The sequence below is a fragment of the Notechis scutatus genome, chromosome 1, assembly GCF_049901735.1.
Source record: "Notechis scutatus isolate UNSWTSFEM ecotype Mainland chromosome 1, rNotScu1.2, whole genome shotgun sequence".
Taxonomy (NCBI): domain Eukaryota; kingdom Metazoa; phylum Chordata; class Lepidosauria; order Squamata; family Elapidae; genus Notechis; species Notechis scutatus.
Genome location: NC_142009.1, coordinates 306,826,223 through 306,846,022, shown reverse-complemented (window position 1 = coordinate 306,846,022; position 19,800 = coordinate 306,826,223).

Genomic DNA, 19,800 nt, shown 5'->3' with positions numbered 1-19,800 from the left:
AGCAGGAAACTATTTGATATAGTTAATCAGTGGAGAAAACCCACAAAATCATCAGGGTGCACCGAATACCCCCTTTTTGCCATTCAGCTAACTGCAATTTAAAATGATTTGTAGAGGGCTCTATTGTTGGGAGGACTCAAGGAAAGATTTCAGTATAAAGGTAATCACCTCAAATTCGTAAATTTGTGGACTACTTTTTGATTGCTGAAGTGCGGATTAAGCTGTTGAAATAAACTCTGCCTCTGCCCAAAGTACCTTGCCTGTGTGTTGTATGGAGAAGCCAGCCTAGATTTGAACTCAGAACTTTCTTCTAAGAAAATATGCGCACATTTTGTTGTGTACTCTTAATAGAGACGTACTTTTATTACAGATTAACAGAGTTGGAAGGGACCTTGTAGGTCATCTAGTCTAACCCTCCACCCAAGCAGGAGACCCTACACCATTTCTGACAGATGGCAGTCCAGTCTCTTCTTGAAAGCTTCCAGTGATGAAGCTCTCACAACTTCCGAGGGCAAGCTGTTCCATTGATTGATTGCTCTCACTGTCAGAAAATTTCTCCTTATTTCCAGGTTGAATCTTTTCTTCTTCAATTTCCATCCATTATTCCTTGTCTGGCCTTCAGGTGCTTTGGAAAATAGCTTGACCCCTTCCTCTCTGTGGCAGCCCCTCAAATATTGGAAGACTGTTATCATGTCTTCCCTGGTCCTTCTCTTCACTAGACTAGCCATGCCCAGTTCCTGCAACCATTCATCGTATGTTTAAGTCTCCAGTCCCCTAATCATCTTGGTTGCTCTTACTTGTATATATACTTAGCAGAATTCTGTACTTTCGTTCACATGCTGATTGTTCATTGTGTTCAAGAATACACATCAATCTATCTAGTATGTTTCTTTCCTTTGAAAGGAGGCATCAGTGAAGTGGAACCTGAAAGGATGGGTGGTCTTCCATATGTTTGTGTGTGTGAGAGAGAGAAAGAAAGAAATGATCCCATAGTTCAAGCTCATAAATCATTTGAGGAAATTCAACTAACTGACCACAGGAGACCAAAAACTTGCCTCCAAGTCTTTTACATTCATGTTTTTTTGTGTCAAGAGATGTGGTCAGATATGATTAGTGGAGCAAGACCAACATTTGCTTTTTCATCTAGCTTTCCTTTTTGACTCAGATTCAGACTGTAGATTTAATGTTCTGAACCAAGTATTAAAACTTGAGTAAAATTCTGCCTGCCTAGACAGCATCCTCAGCCAGTAAATTGGACTCACTGAAAGCCTATGGTGTTAATCTTTCCCTACTCTTTGAGTGTATCCTTTATGGTACATAGAAATGATGTCTGTTCCTTATTTACCATTCATCCCTTCCCCAGTAATGTGTAAAATATAAAGTTGTAAACTAATTACAAGTTTCACCAAAGAGACTAGCAGTAAAGGAACAACTGTGGAGCCAGAATTCAGCAAAATCTGAAGCACCATCTGTTTCCATCTCTGCTTTAGGAGGTGATGGGCAAGTCAACTGACAGTGTTTTCCTTGGGAAAAAAAAGAAAAGTACAGCTTCAGATATAAGCAGATATCATGTACCAATTTGCAAAAATCCAAACCTTTTGTTTTTATAGCTTCTTTTAGCTTACAGTGAAATTGTTGAGAGTGGCAATATCCTTCCATGCTACCTGAGGTGATAAATGCAAATTAGTGATTATTAATACCAGAACATCTGGAAGATGTATTATAAGTGGATACTTGGCTGTGAGTTGTTGTATGATCAACAGAATCATGGAAAGAAAGACATATTTTGGAGTACTAACATAGACTAATTCTGTAATGTTTGAAAACCACTATAAATATGTATTTAAATCAATCCTCACTCCCAACATATCCAAAACAGATTTTGCCTCAATCAGATCAGAAACTATTTTGCCATTCAAAGACAGAATTTGGGTTTTAGCCCAAACAGTTGGAAAGTTCTTTCTCGTTGTTATGATAAATATGCTAGTTTCTTTCCAAACCTTCTTTGCCTTTCTGTGAAACCACAGTGGATTCATGCCTACAAGCCAAAACTGGGGTCTGGCTTGGAACTATCAAATTGCCCTTGCCAAGTGGCCTCCTAAAAGCACACTCAGCCTGATTAATTAAGCCATTTTTGAAAAAGGGAGTATTAAAAAGATAAGAATTTTGAACTGATATGATTAAAAAAAAATACAGCCAGGTGATCATAACTAAGGTTGAAAGCACTTCAGGACAGAAACATAAGATAAGTTGTAACTATATGGTGTTCAACAACAGAATATGTTGTTAGATTTTGTCCAGTCAGGTATACAACTTACAAAACATTAGAACACTGTGAGTATTTAACACAAATTCTTAGTAATAGCAGTATTTTACCAAGAGTCTGAAAATGACATACCTGTAGTGCAGGAGTGTCAAACTCAAGGCCCCCAGGCTGGATCTGGCCCAAGGGGTGCTTAGATCTGGCCCGAGAGGCCAACCTGGAAACAATGAAGGACCAACCCACAGTGCCTCTGCCAGTGAAAATGGAGCTGTTTTCACTGGCAGCGGGTTTCAGAAGACTATTGCAGCCGAAAATGGAGCTTAGGAGCCCGTTTTTGCTTGCAGAGCGCTCGAGTCAATACTGACGCCCCCAACATGAGTGACATTGATCTGGCCATGCCCAACCCGCCACCCCAGGTCAAACACAATCCTGATGCGCCTCCCCCAATGAAATAGAATTTGACACCCCCACTGTAGTGTTTTTTTTGTTTTGTTTTATACTCTGTACATAGGGAGCTTGCTTCTGAGTTCGTTTATTTTAGTTAGTGTTTTGGGCCTCTTTCGATGTATCACCTTCAATATTTCCAAGTCACGGAATCTAATATTTCCAAGTCATTGTTCTATGCAATCTAGAACTTTCTGCCAATCCTTCAGCCACAAATGGATCGCTCTCCCATTTGGTCATGTCTTACTTTCTGCAATGTTATATACAAAGTGAATTTGTTTAACCAAACATTCTGATAAGTATAAACATGATTCAGACATATTTCCATAAAGTTGCTTTTGTTTTACTGCTCAGTATTCCCGGTTAATTTTCATTAATGTACTTGTTTCAGAAAATGGTAATTGGTGGGGGTTGGAGTTATGAGAATTTCATGTATCTTCGTTCTTATCCTCTCATCTGATAGTATTCTGCCTGTCCTATACAAATACTGTACAAAGGCAGATAGATAAACTCCACAAAGCATCCACACAAAGTCTTTTTTATTGGTTCATCAGGCATCCTGTCAACTCACATTTATGATGAGCTTCTTCTTAATGTCCAATCCTTTGCATATCTTGAGTTGTGGTGTAGGAAGATAATAAGGTCTCAACCCCATGATGATTGAAGCAGCCGCATGGTATGGTGGCTTCAGGCAAGAGTGAGGGAGCCTCCCCCAACCCAACAATGGTCAATTTATTTATTTATTTTTTTACAAAGTTTTTATTTTTTACAACAAACATATGAACAAAACATAAAAACATAAAGCCCTCTTTCAATTATATACATACAGTGTGTCAGTTGGTTACAATCTTTTGTGCTATCCTTTTTTTACCATTACTCACCAGTTGTATAAATTCTCACCTTATCGGTCTAGCTTGTGCTTATATAATATCAATTATTAAACATTCATTTGACTATTTTTCCATCATTTTATACGATATATTCTAATTTTCATTATTATTTAATCTTATACATTCATCCAATGGTTATATATTTTATATTGTATTCTTCATCAGTCTATTAACTTTTATTGTAAGGCTTACTAATCTATTTCTTTACCATGTCTTTTTATCTAACAATTGATAAAATAAATCCCATATCATATAAAATTGTTTATCCTCTTACCAACAAGGGTCAATTTAGTAACCAATCAGGATTACAGATGTGACCACATGTCATGGACTACATTTCCCAGGATACCTTAACTACATTTACCATGATGCATTTTCTTAAGGGGGCAGCTCAAAATTCCTAACTAACTATCCCAAATCCCATTAATTCTAAACTGTCTGGACAGCACAGATAGCTTACCTAGACTTCTGGGTAACTGTCTGCTTCCAAAGTGATACTTTTTTCCTCAACAGCCTTGCTGCTTCTGTGTTAGTTGCCTCTGCACCATCTCTCTTAGGTAAGGTGAGACATGCCTGTTCATTCTGAGAAGTCATGGAAAGATGGGAAACATTTGCTGACTAAAGAAAGTCCTTAGAAAGTTCAGAGGCTCTTTTACTGCACTTACATCTTGTAATCAGTATTGGTGAGGTCTGATAGCAGCATAGTTTATGCTTTGCAAATGAGCTTTTAAAATGACATAAACCCAATTATCCATGAACAGTCATCCTTGCTACAAACATCACACTGATATGAGTTTGCTCTACTAAATAGAAGAATGCAGTTCATCTAAGGTAACGAGGTTCATTCCTTTTCCCAGCAATCAGCTTGAATCTCAGCTGTCATCTAAGTACCTCTAACCCATCACATTACCAAAATAGCAAGCTTCTTAATCCTCGACTGCCCAGAACAAAGGTTTAATTCACTCAGCAGGATTGAAAAAAGATCTCATGAATCTGCCAGTAGCATAAGTGTTATTTTTGTGAGAAAACAGGGAAACAGGAATCTGCTGATATATGTTAGATTAAAGAGTTTATTGTGTTGAGATAAATCTTCCAAGTTTAAGGACAACTAAATGAAAGACGTAGAATTTCTCCACATGGCATCAACTACACAACACTTGGACCTGATTTGTAATCCATATCAAGATGTCCAGGGATGGGTTTCAAAAAATTTAGCAGCTGCTTCTCTGCCCAGTTGTTTTGTGGCCATGGCCATGGTGGGCATGGCCTAGTTGGCCTCATGTACCACAGCAGGGGGGGCTGTTTTCACCCTCCCCGGGCTCTGGAGGCTTTCTGGAGGTTAGAAACAGGCTCATTTCTGGCCTTCTGGAACTTCTGGGAGGCCCATTTTTCTTTTTTTTTTTCTTTTTTTCTTTTTTCTTTTCTTTTTTTTCTTTTTTTAAATTTTTTATTGGTTTTTAAAACAAACATAAACAAACAAAACATAAAAACATCAAGCCATCTTCCATATATATACATACAGTGTGCCGGTTGGTTTACAAATTGTTTTGTGCTTCCATTTTGTAGTCTTCAATTACAATTACATAGTATATAATCTCGTATTTTCAATCAAATATTAAATACATTAATATCATTATTAATCAATCATTTGACTATACTTTTATTCATTCATGCTTTACAAAATAATCATATTTTACTTAATTTGTTTGATGACAGTTCATATTATCATCCCAAATCTATCCTAGAATCATTTTTCACCCTCCCTGGGTTCTGGAGGCTTTCCTCAAGCCTCCAGGAGGGCAAAAACAGCCTCCCTGGGTTCCGGAGGCTCTCCTGAGGCCAGAAACAGGCTGTTTTCCAGCCTTCTGGAGCCTCTGGGAGGCCCATTTTTCGCCCTCACCGAGTCTCTGCATAGGCCTTGCACTTACCTGGGATCCAAAATTGGCCACGTGGAGACTCCAGGGAGGGGTGGGGCAGGGTGGGCAGGGCCAGCCAGGTGTTGCAACTCTCAGTTTGGTGAACCAGATGTAAAATTAACATCCGGTTCGCTTGAACTGGTGCAAACTGGTAGCAGCCCACCCCTGAAGATTTCTTTCAATGAGAAGCAAACTGCTATGTGAGTCACAACACAATTGGTCAATGGTGACCTGGCAGAATAGTAGTGATAATGCTCAGTGCAAGGCGAAACATTCTTTTGTTACAAGTTGATGGTAAATTGATGGAAGATTTGGTCCTCAAATCTTGTCTGTTCCTCGTCTACTAGGTTTGTATTGTTTTAGTGAACCTATAAACTGCTAATATATGTATCTAATGTAAAATGTTTTAATTGCACTAAGCAAGCTATTGGATCTTAGATTGTTGGGTCATCCTACTTTAGTTTTCTGAAAATAAGAATTGCCATTAGCCCATAATCCCCAAGGATGTGATCTTATTTATCTGTAGTTGTGGATAGTGAGGCCAGAAAGGGTGGCCATCAAACTCCCATTGGTTTGATTTCTAATAAGCTTAGGGAAATTTAACCACTGCCAGGGATTTTCTTGGTCTTCACTGAGCAGTTAAATGCTTGCCTTATGCAGTCATTACTGATGACCAGGTTGCCAGATCTCATGCAGCATGGTTTTCTTTATTTGCATTATTTATTACATTTTTTTATCCTGCCTTTATTACTTTATAAGTAACTCAAAGCAGTGAACATACCTAATATTCGTTCTTGCTCCTATTTTCCCCACAACAACAATCTTATAAGGCAGGTTGGGATGAGAGAGAGTGACTGGCCCAAGGTCATCCAGCCAATTTTTCATGCCTTGGATAGGACTAGAATTCATTGTCTCCTAGGTCATAGGCATTTTAACCAGAGGTGGTATTCAGCAGGTTCTGACTACTTCTGGAGAACCAGTTCGCGGAAATTTTGAGTAGTTCGGAGAAACTGCAAATACCACCTCAGACTGGCCCCACCCCCATCTATTCTCTGCCTCCTGAGTCCCAGCTGATCGGCTGGGTCTTCTTTTGTTGCCCTGCACAGGAGTACAGAATGGAAAGCAGGTTAGTGGGGTAGGGAGGGAATGGAGATTTTGCAGTATCCTTCCCCTGGAGTGGGGTGGGAATGGAGATTTTGCAGTATCCTTCCCCTGCCACGCCCACCAAGCCAAGCCCACCACACCCACCAAGCCACGCCCACAGAACCAGTAGTAAAACTTTTTGAATCCCACCATTGACTTTAACCACTAAACCAAACTGGCTCTCAATGTACTACTTCCAAAACACTTTGAGGACCAGAGAAGACTCATGCCACAAATATAATTAGCAACTTTGTGAATGTCTTAAAACAGTAAATAACAACCAGGGGAAGAAGATTCAAACAGTCAAAATCATGACAAGAGTTAGATGGAGAATCACCATTTGTCTCTGCTGTGATCCTATTCTGGATCAGTTTCCTGTTTGAGTTGGCAAAAAACTCTAATTGATGTAGAAGGGAGCTTTCTTCAAATGGAAAGGTCAGAAATGGGGAACTCTTCTGTACAGTGGATCTACCCTAGTTGCAAAGGATTGAAAACTTCTTATCACTGCTGCTGCCAAATTCCAAATTCTGGCAGCATTCCCATTTTTGATTTCAGCTTTTGCAAATAATTAAGGTAATAAAATGCAGGTCAATTTTGATCCCACAGATTTTGGGGTTAAGTTTTTTTTTTCTGTTGTCATTTCAAAAGCAGCTAAAGGTTTACATCAATCAATCAATCAATCAGAATAGAGCTCGAAGGGACCTTGGAAATCCAACTTCCTGCTCAAGCAGAAGACCCTATACCAGTGATGGCTAATCTTCTCGGAACCAAGTGTCCAAAACGTGCACTCATGCACTCCCAAAATGCAGCGTGTGCATGACCCCCCCACATGCTCACATGACCCTCCTGGTGACCCCTGTGATGCCCATGTGTGCAACCCCACACATGAGCAACCCCGTGCATGCGCCCCGCCCCTGCTCATGTGCACATAACTCCCATGCATGCACCCCGCCCCCACACATTCATGCACTATTCCCTCACTTGCCCCCACCCCATGCATACACGGCAGAGACTCGAAGACCGGCTGGCTGGCGGGAGGTTGCGCATGCATGTGCAGCTGAGCTGGATCGATGGCTCACGTGCCCAGAGAGAGGGTTCTTCATGCCACCTTTGGCACTCATGCCATAGGTTCGCCATCATGGCCCTATACCATTTCAGATAGGTCCAGTGATGAAGCACCCACAACTTCTGAAGGAAAGCTGTTTCACTTGTTAAATGTCCTCATTGTTAGGAAGTTTCTCCTTAATTCCAGGTTGCTTCTCTCCTTGATTAGTTTTCACCCATTGTTTCTTGTCTTGCTCTCTGGTGCTTTTGAAAATAGGTTGACCCCCTCTTCTTTGTGGCAACTGCTCAAATATTTGAATATCATGTCATCCCTAGACCTTCTTTTCTCTAGACTGGCCATACCCAATTCCTGCAAACCTTCTTCATATGTTTTTGTCTCCAGATCCTTAATCACCTTAGTTGCTCTTCTTCACAATTTTTCCCAAAGTCTCAACATCTTTTTTTTTTTTAAATGTGGTGACCAAAACTGCAGCATTTTAAGTGTGGTCTTATTAAGGATTTATAAAGCGGTACTAATACTTCACATGGTTTTGATTCTATGCCTCTATTTATAAAACCAAGGATTGTATTAAATGTTTTTTTTTAAAAAAATATTTTATTGTTATGTTATATGATTAAAAATTATTATGTCTTGGCTTTTTTATTAAAATATTTTATTAAAATAAGACCAAGACATTTCCTCCACAAAGAAAAAAGCCTAAAGTTATTTTGTCATTTGAAGACAGTTTTTCTTCCAAACGTCAAATTTATTGTTGATCTGCCAATTGCAAGGACGTTCTTTGCTAGGATGATGTTTAAACCATTTGTTAAAATTCATAAATATTAGCCTTGACAGTCTGAAGCATTTTAAGTGTGGTCTTATTAAGGATTTATAAAGCGGTGCTGCCTCTTCTGCTTTGGAAACAGATTAACTGGGATGACTCTTGAAAACTGAAAGAAAAGAGACTGAGGATGGCCTTGGAACACTCTATTCACTAGATTAATACCAATTGTTACTATCCCAGACAGCCATGATTTTCTTTACAATCCCACAAACATTTTGTGTCCTATGGAGAAACTTGTCTCGTTGCGATATTTTATAATTAGCCATGAGTGTGGCTCCAGCTATCCCAATTTCAACTCCTGCATTTCCTCACTACTAGTCAGACGTCTACAATTTTGCAACAATCCACTAGTGGTCTTCAAAAAAGAGTGACAATTGCTAGCACATTGAAACAAATCTACTTCTTTAATCCCCAGTTCAACTCCTGCATTTCCTCACTACTAGTCAGACGTCAACAATTTTGCAACAATCCACTAGTGGTCTTCAAAAAAGAGTGACAATTGCTAGCACATTGAAACAAATCTACTTCTTTAATCCCCAGTTGGGTGTCCTCAAGTTGTATTGGTGCAAAACCACTTAGAAGCCAAAGACTGGGATGATCAGAAGAATTGCTTTAGACAAAGGTATGCAAACCCCTCAAATAATTTATTTTTTAAATTCTGTATCTTACTTTTATTATTTTTAAAAATAACCCAAGATGGACATATCAAATCCACCTTCCTCCTCCCATTTTCCCCATAACAGCAACCCTGTTAGCTGAAAGATAATGAGTGGCCCAAAGTGACCAGCTGGTTTCATGATTAATAGAGGACTTTAACTCATAGTCTTCTGCTTTCTAGGCTGGTGCCTTAACCACTAGACCAAAATAAAGTTGTTGTTTTGTTCTCATGAAAAGGAAGCTAATGGCATGATGATGATGATGATGATGATGTGGTTGTTAGTATTAGTAGCAATAGTCATATTCTATCTGGCATGAGATATTTAAATGCTATTGTCTTGGTATCAAAATATTATACAACAGCCTTGATTTGTGAGCTTAGTAAGAGAAAACATGAGGAATAAAATGGGACTTTTCAGGCAGCTGAGGGAAGTCACCCAGAAGGTTGTGATAAAGAAAATTAAATTAAAGACAGGTGCTTTTCAAATCATGTTCCTAAAGCATTCCAGATGCCACATGCTGTGCTACTTGATGAGACCATCTTCAAAGACTAACTCAGGCATGGTGCATTACAATTAGTAGTTATTGCTCTATTGGTTTAATGTGAACTATTATGCTGAAGAAAGCCAAAGGGAAACATCAAAGAATAAAAAAAAAACTAAGGGCATTTGAGAATTTCAAAAATTGTTATCTTTACACTATATACCTCGGTGGCACAGTGGTTAGAGTGCAGTACTGCAAGCTACTCCTACTGCAACTTGGCAGATCGAATCCCACCAGGCTCAAGGTTGACTCAGCCTTCCATCCTTCCGAGGTGGGTAAAATGAGGATCCAAAATTGTTGGGGACAATATGCTGACTCTGTAAACCACTTTGAGAGGGCTGTAAAGCACTGTAAAGCGGTATATAAGTCTAAGTGCTATTGCTATTGCTACCTCCTACTATCAATGCAATAGGACTTCATACTATTAAAATATTACAGGTTTCCTTTTCTGTCACAGAATGTAGTTTGGATTCCCAGGGGAAAGGGAGTACACTCCAGAGGAGTAAGAGGCAACTAAGTTCAGATACTTTGTGTGAGAGAAAGAGGTGAAGACAGCCCCTCCCTAGTAGTTTCCAAAGTATATGGTCCTTGTGGAAGTCCTTGACTTAGAGCACAATTGAGCCCACAATTTCTGTTGCTAAACGAGAGAGTTGTTAAGTGAACTTTCCCGCATTTTACACGCTTTCTTGCCACGGCTTCCCCATGGACTGAGCTTGTCAGAAGGTTGCAAAAGTTATCACATGACCCCAGAACACTGCAACTGTCATAAATATGAATCAGTTGCCAAGCAGTTGAATTTTGATCATGTGACCAGAGGGATGATGCAATGGTTCCAAGAGTGAAAAACCATCATAAGTCACCTTTTTGGGGTGCTGTTGTAACTTTGAATGGTCACTAAATGAACTGTTGTAAGTTGAGGACTACCTGTAGTAGCTTGCTACAGTTTGGCAAGAGTTTGTTCTTAGCTGCGAAAACAATAAAGTCATTTGCTTGGAAGAACCATTACATGTCTTTGGTTTCTGGAGCCTGATATTTTCTGATTCTTGAATGCCTTTTTTGTTTTATTTTATTTTTCAAGGCAAGCCATTCTGATTTCGGGACTAAGCTGTTCATTTATGTTAGCTTGAAGAAAATCAGAAGTTATTTAAATATTCCCTTTCCAATGGAAATGGAAGCAATAGTTACAAAAAGCCCATACCATGATAGATCCTCCCTACATTACTCCCAACTTGATCCTTACTTGGTGGTACAGTGGGTGGGAATATCCCGTAGCAATAATCTTTGGAGAGTATAGGCTGGGAAAGACTGGAAAGGAGTACCTAGCTTGAAAGAAGCAAGGAGAAATATATGACAAGCATAAAGGAAAATTGATGGACTTCAAATCACTGAGAGAGAGAGAGAGATAAAGTAAATTATACTACAGGGCAATGTCTGAAATAAGGCACATGGAAATGAGCTAGTTTTCACGAATGTAGCATGATTTCCCCTAAGGCTGGCTGAGCCACATTTTTCTTGCATTTCACAAAACAGTGTAATTTGCAGAGGAGATAGGGAATAATATGATCTGTATAAAAGATGCTGAAATGTTATTTCTCTTAATAGACTTATTTATGTAAAAGAACTTGGAGATCTGTATTCAGACTGGCCAAGTCATTTTTGTAGAAGGTGGGAGTATCTGAGCGCTGAAAAGCAATGCCTCCAAGTGGGAGCTAACAACAGCTTAAAATCTAAGCAGCCTTTTTTCATCCAAAATTTAGAAAGCCTTATAAATAGGTTTTCTGTCTGCCTCTCTAGAAAGGATGTAATAAAATAGCCAGAACCACAGATAGAGATCTTGTGCAATGTGAAACATTAACTTTAGAAACCCCAGCAGGATATTATGGACCAGCACTGGATTAATGGACACAGAGAAGACTTAAATTGAACCAATACTTAGCTTGTTTTCAGTCATATTTCAGAGCCTCTGCTCTGGAAATATGTGTAGCAATAGGAGAAGATGGCCATGAAAATAAATTAGCCATTAGACTTCATCCACTATCTGAATTCCTACCCCATACCAGGTTTTCCAATAAGAAAAGCAGATCTTTAACCCTTGTAGAAACTAAAAATGAATTAACCCTATAGGCATTTTTCTTTTTTGTCTTGCCTATGAGGAAAAAGGACTGCTTCCATTTTTCAGTGTGTTAATCCATAAAGTCATAGTTATATCAGCTTACGAGCAAGGCCAATTATTTCTTTGTGTAAGACTTCTGATTCATTCTAATCTACATTTTCTGGAAAAGACTATGGCCCTTAGAAAATACTTTGTGTGTGTTTTGCTTCCAGAAAATATGGAAGATAATCTTCAGTGAAATGTGTAGGAAAAAAGAAATTGGAGAAGCAGTGTGAGGAGCTCCAGCGGGCACGGGCAGTGCCAGGAGACAAGCCCTCTAATCCCTGCAGGTCCAGCCAGCAAGGTGAAAGCCTAACACCCGAGACTTGCCAACAAGCCAGAAAAGAGTTCCATTCCTCAGCAAACGCTCAATTCAAAAGTACTCGGAGATCTCCGATTCCTCCCATCCTTGACCAGCACACCAGTAAAGAACTCATTCCTCAGTGGGCACTAAGTTCGGGAGCACTCTATTCAAAAGCGCTCAACGATCTGCGACTCGACCCATCCTTACTAGAAGGTAAGGCAGTGAGGCTCACTAGTACCAGGGGGCTCAATGATCATCCTTGCAGGGCGGTGAGATGGTGAGATTCATCCCATCCTTGCAGGGCGGTGAGCACCGGGAGCTGTGAGTCGGTCTTCAGACATTTTCAGCCAGGGGTGTGAAACAGACGGCTTCCCCCCTGCCGCCTCTCCTTCCCTCTTCCCTCTTCACCAAATTGCTAATCCAGACTTCCTCTTTAAAAGGACTTTCAATAAGTACTTTGGACTTTCAATAAGTACGGAAGTATTGTTATAACTGAACTCCTGTGAAGATTGGAAGTAATTTTATTTCCTGTGATAGAAGCAGAAGTATATTGAAGCCAGGAGTGAATGCTCAATACAAATCTGAGTCTACATAGTAAAAATATAAACTGTTCAAATAGCCAGTGCAAGATTATCTTTCTTTCTCTTTCTCTTAAAAGCGACAAACTTTAAAAGTGTATTTAAATTAACTAGGAGGGGGCCAGAAATCTCATTCATCAAGGGAAAACAAAACAAAAAGTTTCCTGTTGCCTCCCAGTGAATTGTTCTGTTTATCTCTGCTGAAGAAGGGGCCAGAGATCCCCCCCTTCAACATCTTTGCATCTTTACTATCTCAAAAACTCAATCTACAAAATAAGAAAGAGAGTGTAAACCCTTGCTCATTGATTGTTTTCAAACAGCCCAGGAAAAGAGACCTCCTGCCAGTTTATCAAAGGTTATAAACCTTTTCTCAGATATCAGCAACAGCTAAGCAAAACAAAGCAAAGCAATAAACCTTTACTTACCAATTCTCAATACTACTTCATACTACTTCATTACTTTCATTATCTCAAAAAAATCAATTTCTTTAAAATAATTAATTTTTATCAAATGATCAATTGATTTATTGTTTTTATTGCTTTGTATGATTGTTTAGTGCATATAGTGTAATTACTGAATAACTGATTAATAAAATCAGTGATTTAGTGAATTTAATTGACCACTGTGTTTAGTAATTACTGTAATAAATTAGGCTGTTTTTTGCTTAGCAAAATTATTTGATTAGAATGATTTGAATAACCAAATTGATTGATTGATTTTTAGTAATAAGCAACCTTACTTTTGATTTGTTCTCTAACATATCAATTAACATTTATTAATTACCAACATTCATTAAGTAACTGTCTACCTATCACATTAACTAGCTATTGTAATTGATTACTGTACTATTGCCATTGACCATGCCAGCCAAAAACTCCAAACCAAAACAAAAGAAAAATATCTCTACCAATGACCTCCCAGACTCCTGCACCTTTCAAATGTCTTGAAACCATCAATGAAAGTGAAATTTACATCAAATGCCGCCTATGCAACAATCTAGCCCAGCCTGCCTGCTTAAATGCAAACAAAAGCCTAGCTGATATGGTTAAAAATTCAGATACATTCTTTTATCTATGTCCTTCATGTTCTCCTAAGCTAAACAAACTGAGTACCCTACCTGACAGTGTTGAAAACATAGAATCACTCATTCACTCAATAGAAGAACGCTTAGCAACACGGTTTGAAACAACTATACAAGCAAACCTAATTTCTCTTGAAAAAAATATACAGCACAGATAAGTGAGTACCTATCAGCTCAAAATCAAATCCCACAACAGCCACAACCACTACCTCAACTACAATCACAATTACAACCAAAAATAACCACCAAACCACAGCCACAAACAATTACTATCCCTTCAAATAATTCCACAAATAATATCTCCTTACTCATCAGAGACACCATGGAACGTGAACAGAAATGTCCAAATGCCATCTTATTTGGTCTCAAAGACACCAATGAATCTTATGATATCACCAAAGTTCGTGATATCATAAGCAACCCAAATACAACAAACATCTCTCATGAAAATATCATTGAAATAACCAGAGATGGCTATGGGTACAAATACAATGACGGCTCTGTGGCCCCAAGATTTTGTAGAGTTGTATGCAAAAATGAGTCCAGCAAACACATATTCATTCATACAATAAATGCCATTGCAAAAACCAATCCCAACCACAAAAAACTTCGCTCAAGACCAGACTTATCCATACTGCAAAGAATCCGCTCCCGTGAACTCTGCGCAAAACTCAAAAACTGTCTAGACAATGGAGAAAAGGATCTATACATTAACTACAGAGCTGATTGCATCAAAAGAAAGTCATACAACCCACAACTCTGCATCCAACCCCACCCCATCCAATCCAACATCACTCAAAATTAGGCATGCATGCCCGTAACTACCTCTATTCCAACTATAACTGGCCTTAAATGCAAGCTACTCAGTGCAAGAAGCCTTGTAAATAAAATACCTGAATTTTTCCTCTTACTAAATACCTAACCATACAGCAACGTGCCCGCTCCCGTGTACTCCGCATTGAACTCAAAAACCGTCTAGACAATGGAGAGAAGGACCTGTACATTGACTACCATGCTGACTGTATCAAAAGTAAGCCACGCAACCCAATACTCAGCTTTTACCCTCAACCACAACCCTACCTCAACCGATCCACCATCACCCAAGACTAGGCACGCACGCCCCCAACTACCTCAATTCCAACTACTGCCGGCCTTAAATGCAAACTACTCAATGCAAGAAGCCTCGTGAATAAAATACCTGAATTTCTCATCCTCCTAAATATGGCTAACTTCGACATAATATTTGTCTGTGAAACATGGCTCAACGCATCTCTCCCTGACTCCATTACCACAGTAAGAGACTATCATGTTTACTGATCAGATCGTGAAATCCGTAGAGGAGGTGGTGTTGCTATCTTCTATAAAAAGTCCCTACATCTAAAAAACATCCAAGTTACTCAGGAGCTTTCTATTCCTGAGACCATTGTCTGTGAACTGTCCTTAAATATCACATTTCGGTTCTTACTATGTTACAGAGCCCCTGATTATTGCATCGAACATGCAAACAAGCTAAATACACTACTAACATGAGCAGCATACTGCCCACATGCTTTTATCTTTCTTGGTGACTTCAATCTACCTCATATTAACTGGACCCTAAACAAATGTCCAACTGAACCCACACATGCAACCTTCTACAATGCAGTAACAAATCTGGGACTAGAACAACTAGTAACCAACAACACTAGACTTAACAACTGCCTCAATCTCATCTTCTGCAATAGTTTGAATTCAATTTATGGAATACAAATTAAAGAACCCTTTTCCAACAGTGACCATACAATGATTGACTTTTGTCTCAACATACATCCACACAAAAATAATCCCAACGACGGAATACCCAATTATAACTTCAAAAAAGGCAACTATGATCTTATAAACAACGATCTCTCATCCCTTGATTGGCAATTTCTATTCTCTGGATGCAATACTGTAGAAGACCATTACAACATATTTTTACTTGAAGTCAAAAGAGTCATCAAACTATATGTACCATTAACAACTCCCAAAACCAGAAAAAACAAATTACCCAAAACAATAAGGAAGCTTCAATCCAAAAAGAAATCACTTTGGTGGAAAAACAAATCTGGTCGCGTTGCCATCTTCAAAAGCCGATACAAAAATTTATGCCACCAAATAAAAACTGAATGCACCAATTACCACATTGAACAAGTAGAAAACCTTTGCACCATTTCCACCCGCGCTTTCTACAATTTTGTAAACAACAAACTAAAAGACTCAAGGTCCATCCCACCCCTGAAAGGACCTAATGGTAAAGACCGCAATGATGACACTATTAAAGCCAACATCTTTAACACATTCTTTGGCTCAGTACTTGTAAACAGCAATGGATCATGCCCAGTATTTCCTCGTCAAACCACTGACAACTACAATGATCTAATACATATCGATTTTACAGAAGACAATGTTGAAAAAACACTACGCAATCTAAAACCATCTCTATCTATTGGACTGGATGGACTATGTGCCTACTTTTAAAAAAAGCTACCCACTGCCATAGCCGAACCTCTAAGCATAATCTTTGAAAAATCTTTCAGGTCCAGCTCCTTGCCAAAACTATGGTCACAAGCCACGGTCATCCCCATCTTCAAAAAGGGAGACCCCAGCCTAGTTGAAAATTACAGACCAATCTCCTTATGCTGCGTCACCTGTAAAGTCATGGAATCAATTATTAACCAATCCATTATCCTCCACTTAGAAACAAACAACCTACTCTCTAATAAACAATTTGGTTTTAGGAAAAAACTATTGTGTAATCTACAACTCTTACACTGCAAAAACATATGGACTACACAACTCGATCAGGGCAAAGCAATAGACACAATCTACATAGTTGTGTAAAGCCTTTGATTCAGTGGTACATGACAAACTACTCCTAAAACTAAAATCTTATGGTATCTCTGGACACCTGCATAACTGGATAGAAGCATTCCAGTCAAACAGACAACAAATGGTCAAAATTGGGAGCGTCCTATCAAATTCTGTACCTGTCAACAGTGGTGTCCCCCAAGGCAGTGTTCTAGGACCAACTCTTTTCATACTCTACATAAATGACCTCTGTGATCATATCAAGAGCAACTGCGTTCTCTTAGCTGATGATGTAAAGCTATTCAACACCACAGACAATACTGCTACCCTTCAAAAAGACCTTGACTATGTATCAGAATGGTCAAACAAATGGCAACTTCAAATCTCAACAAATAAATGCTCTGTCCTACACATTGGCAAAAAAAATATCAGAAAATAAAATAGTCAAGACCTTGTTGAGGATCCAAATTCTGTCAAGGACCTTGGAATACTCATCTCTAATGATCTAAGTGCTAGAGCCCATTGTAACTACATAGCCAAAAAGGCGTTAAGAGTTGTTAACCTAATCTTACATAGCTTTTTTTCTGGTAATATTACACTAATAACTAGAGCATACAAAACATTTGCTAGACCAATACTTGAATATAGCTCATCAGTCTGGAACCCACATTACGTATCTGATATTAGCACAGTTGAGAAAGTCCAGAAATATTTAACAAGAAGAGTTCTCCACTCCTCTACTCGTTTCAGAATACCTTATGCCACCAGACTCAAAATTCTAGACCTAGAAAACTTAGAACTATGCCGCCTTCGGTCCGATCTAAATATAGTATATAAAATCATACATTGCAATGTCCTATCAGTCAGTGAATACTTCAGCTTCAACCATAACAACACAAGAGCAAACAATAGATACAAACTCAAGGTTAATTGCACCAAATTTGATTGCAGGAAATACGACTTCAGCAACAGAGTGGTCAATGTCTGGAATACTCTATCTGACTCTGTGGTTTTTTCCCCCAAACCCCAAAAACTTTAGCCTTAGACTGTCTACTATTGACCTCACCCCTTTCCTAAGAGGTCTGTAGGGGGCGTGCATAAGTGCACCAACGTGCCTACCGTCCCTGTCCTATTGTTTCTTTTATATATTTTTATTTTTCTTATATGTATCATGTATTCATAACTATGTTTTTACTTATACCTATTATCTTGTAAGCAATTGACAAATAAATAAAGTAAAATAAAATAAAACTTATTTGTCAATTGGTTTGCTTCTCTGGTTTAACCAAAAAACTGTAAGTCAACTGTGTCTAGTTGAAGAAATTTAGCCCAATACTTCTATTTGTCCACAGTCCCAAAGATACTTTTTCAAGAAACAACTGAGCTTCTTCAGCTCTTGGATGAGAAGCAAAACATCTTCAAAGAAAAACAAGAAAGTAGAAAATCTTTAAAGAAAAACAAGAAACTTGAAAAAGCACCTTTGGGACAACAATGACCTATATGACTGAGAATCTCCATAGAGATTTGCCCTCAGGTCCATTGAAATTAACCTGTACTGTGATATTTTTTTTGAGATGTGATACATTTTTTCATTTTTATGATAAATTGTGCAGTCCTATCACCATCCTAATTATCATCATTCATTAAACTGGCAAGAAAAATGGAGTGAAAAGCAGCATAACATCTATCACTATTTACCAAAAAATTGCAAATTCTCCAAATATTTCTTGTTTCTTTTTTGTTCACCAATTTTTGGCAATATGAGGTATTGTTGTATAGATTCATATTTTTTTTAAGTAAAACGTACATGTGGTCAAATAAGATTTTAATTCAAAAGAAAGCTGATACAGAACCAATATTTCCACCAGAACATTCAAGGGCCTGGGGCATGACTGGCCCTGCAATAATGTGAAAGCGAATGCCATGAAGGTTTGTTTATTTACTTTCATGACTATGAGGCAAAAAGTGTCAAAGACTCCTGATTAGAAGAAAATTGTGCAGTAAACCGATTCTTACACCATGCATCTGGGTGGGAGATCACCTTCATCCCATCCCTGAATGAGAGAAAGATAGGATTTAAAAAACATTCTTAAAATCAGACATATCAACTTTATTAAGAAGGTAAATAATTAACAGTATTATAATTTTCATTGCTCAAAGATGGGACAGGTTTATTAGGGTTAATTCCTGTCTGCTCAACAGAACACTTAAAAGAATTTTTGAACCTGGATTTATTTTTCCTTTCTGTCTCTTTTTTTCCTCTTGCACTGGATCCTTAAACTTTTTCAGCTGCTCTCTAAAATGTTTCATATGCATGTTACAGAAGAAAAACATCATAGTCCATGTAGACACCAAAGCATCAATAAAACCTATAGACAGTATGCATGAACCAACAAAATTAAATTAGCTGTAGCCCCATGTAACCCTTCAAATCTGGGCTTTTGCAGAACAAAACAGAGGAGATTTCTTTCTGTAGGGCCAAATACTAACTCTTTCTCCTTACTCATGTAAACAAAGGAGGCATTCTGAGGTTACTTTTGCAATGTTGAAGTGTTAAGGAGTATTCTTTCATGCTCCATATGAATAATAAAAAGCCCCAGTCTACATGGGAGGAAACCTTGATGTGGTTTCCTCGTATACCAATCGTATCTCAGAACAAAAATTATTCCTTTTTCATAATCCTAAAAGCCATGATCAGCTAGTGAAAAGACCAAAGGAAGTAATTCAAACGACAGATTGTTAAATGGTGGGATGTATTATTACAATTGTGTTCCCCAGAAATATACATCTGATGTTTTTCTACCACTTCTCATTGAATTCAATGAGAGGGGATCTGATATCAAAATGTCTTTCAAAAGCAAAGAGAATTTCAACAAACCATACGCACGAATATATTTATTGACTAGATTTGTAAGGCCACCCAACTCAAACATGGTGACTCCTAAATAACAGAAAATAAATACATTAAATAAATATAAATTCTCACAAGTGTGTGATGTTCTTACCCATCTTTAATTACAAAATAGCTCCTTATCTTTCACTTTACTGTATATTATTAATGTCTTTGGTCTTGCTCTGTCTAATGGTGCTTCAATTAAATCTTAAAGGAAA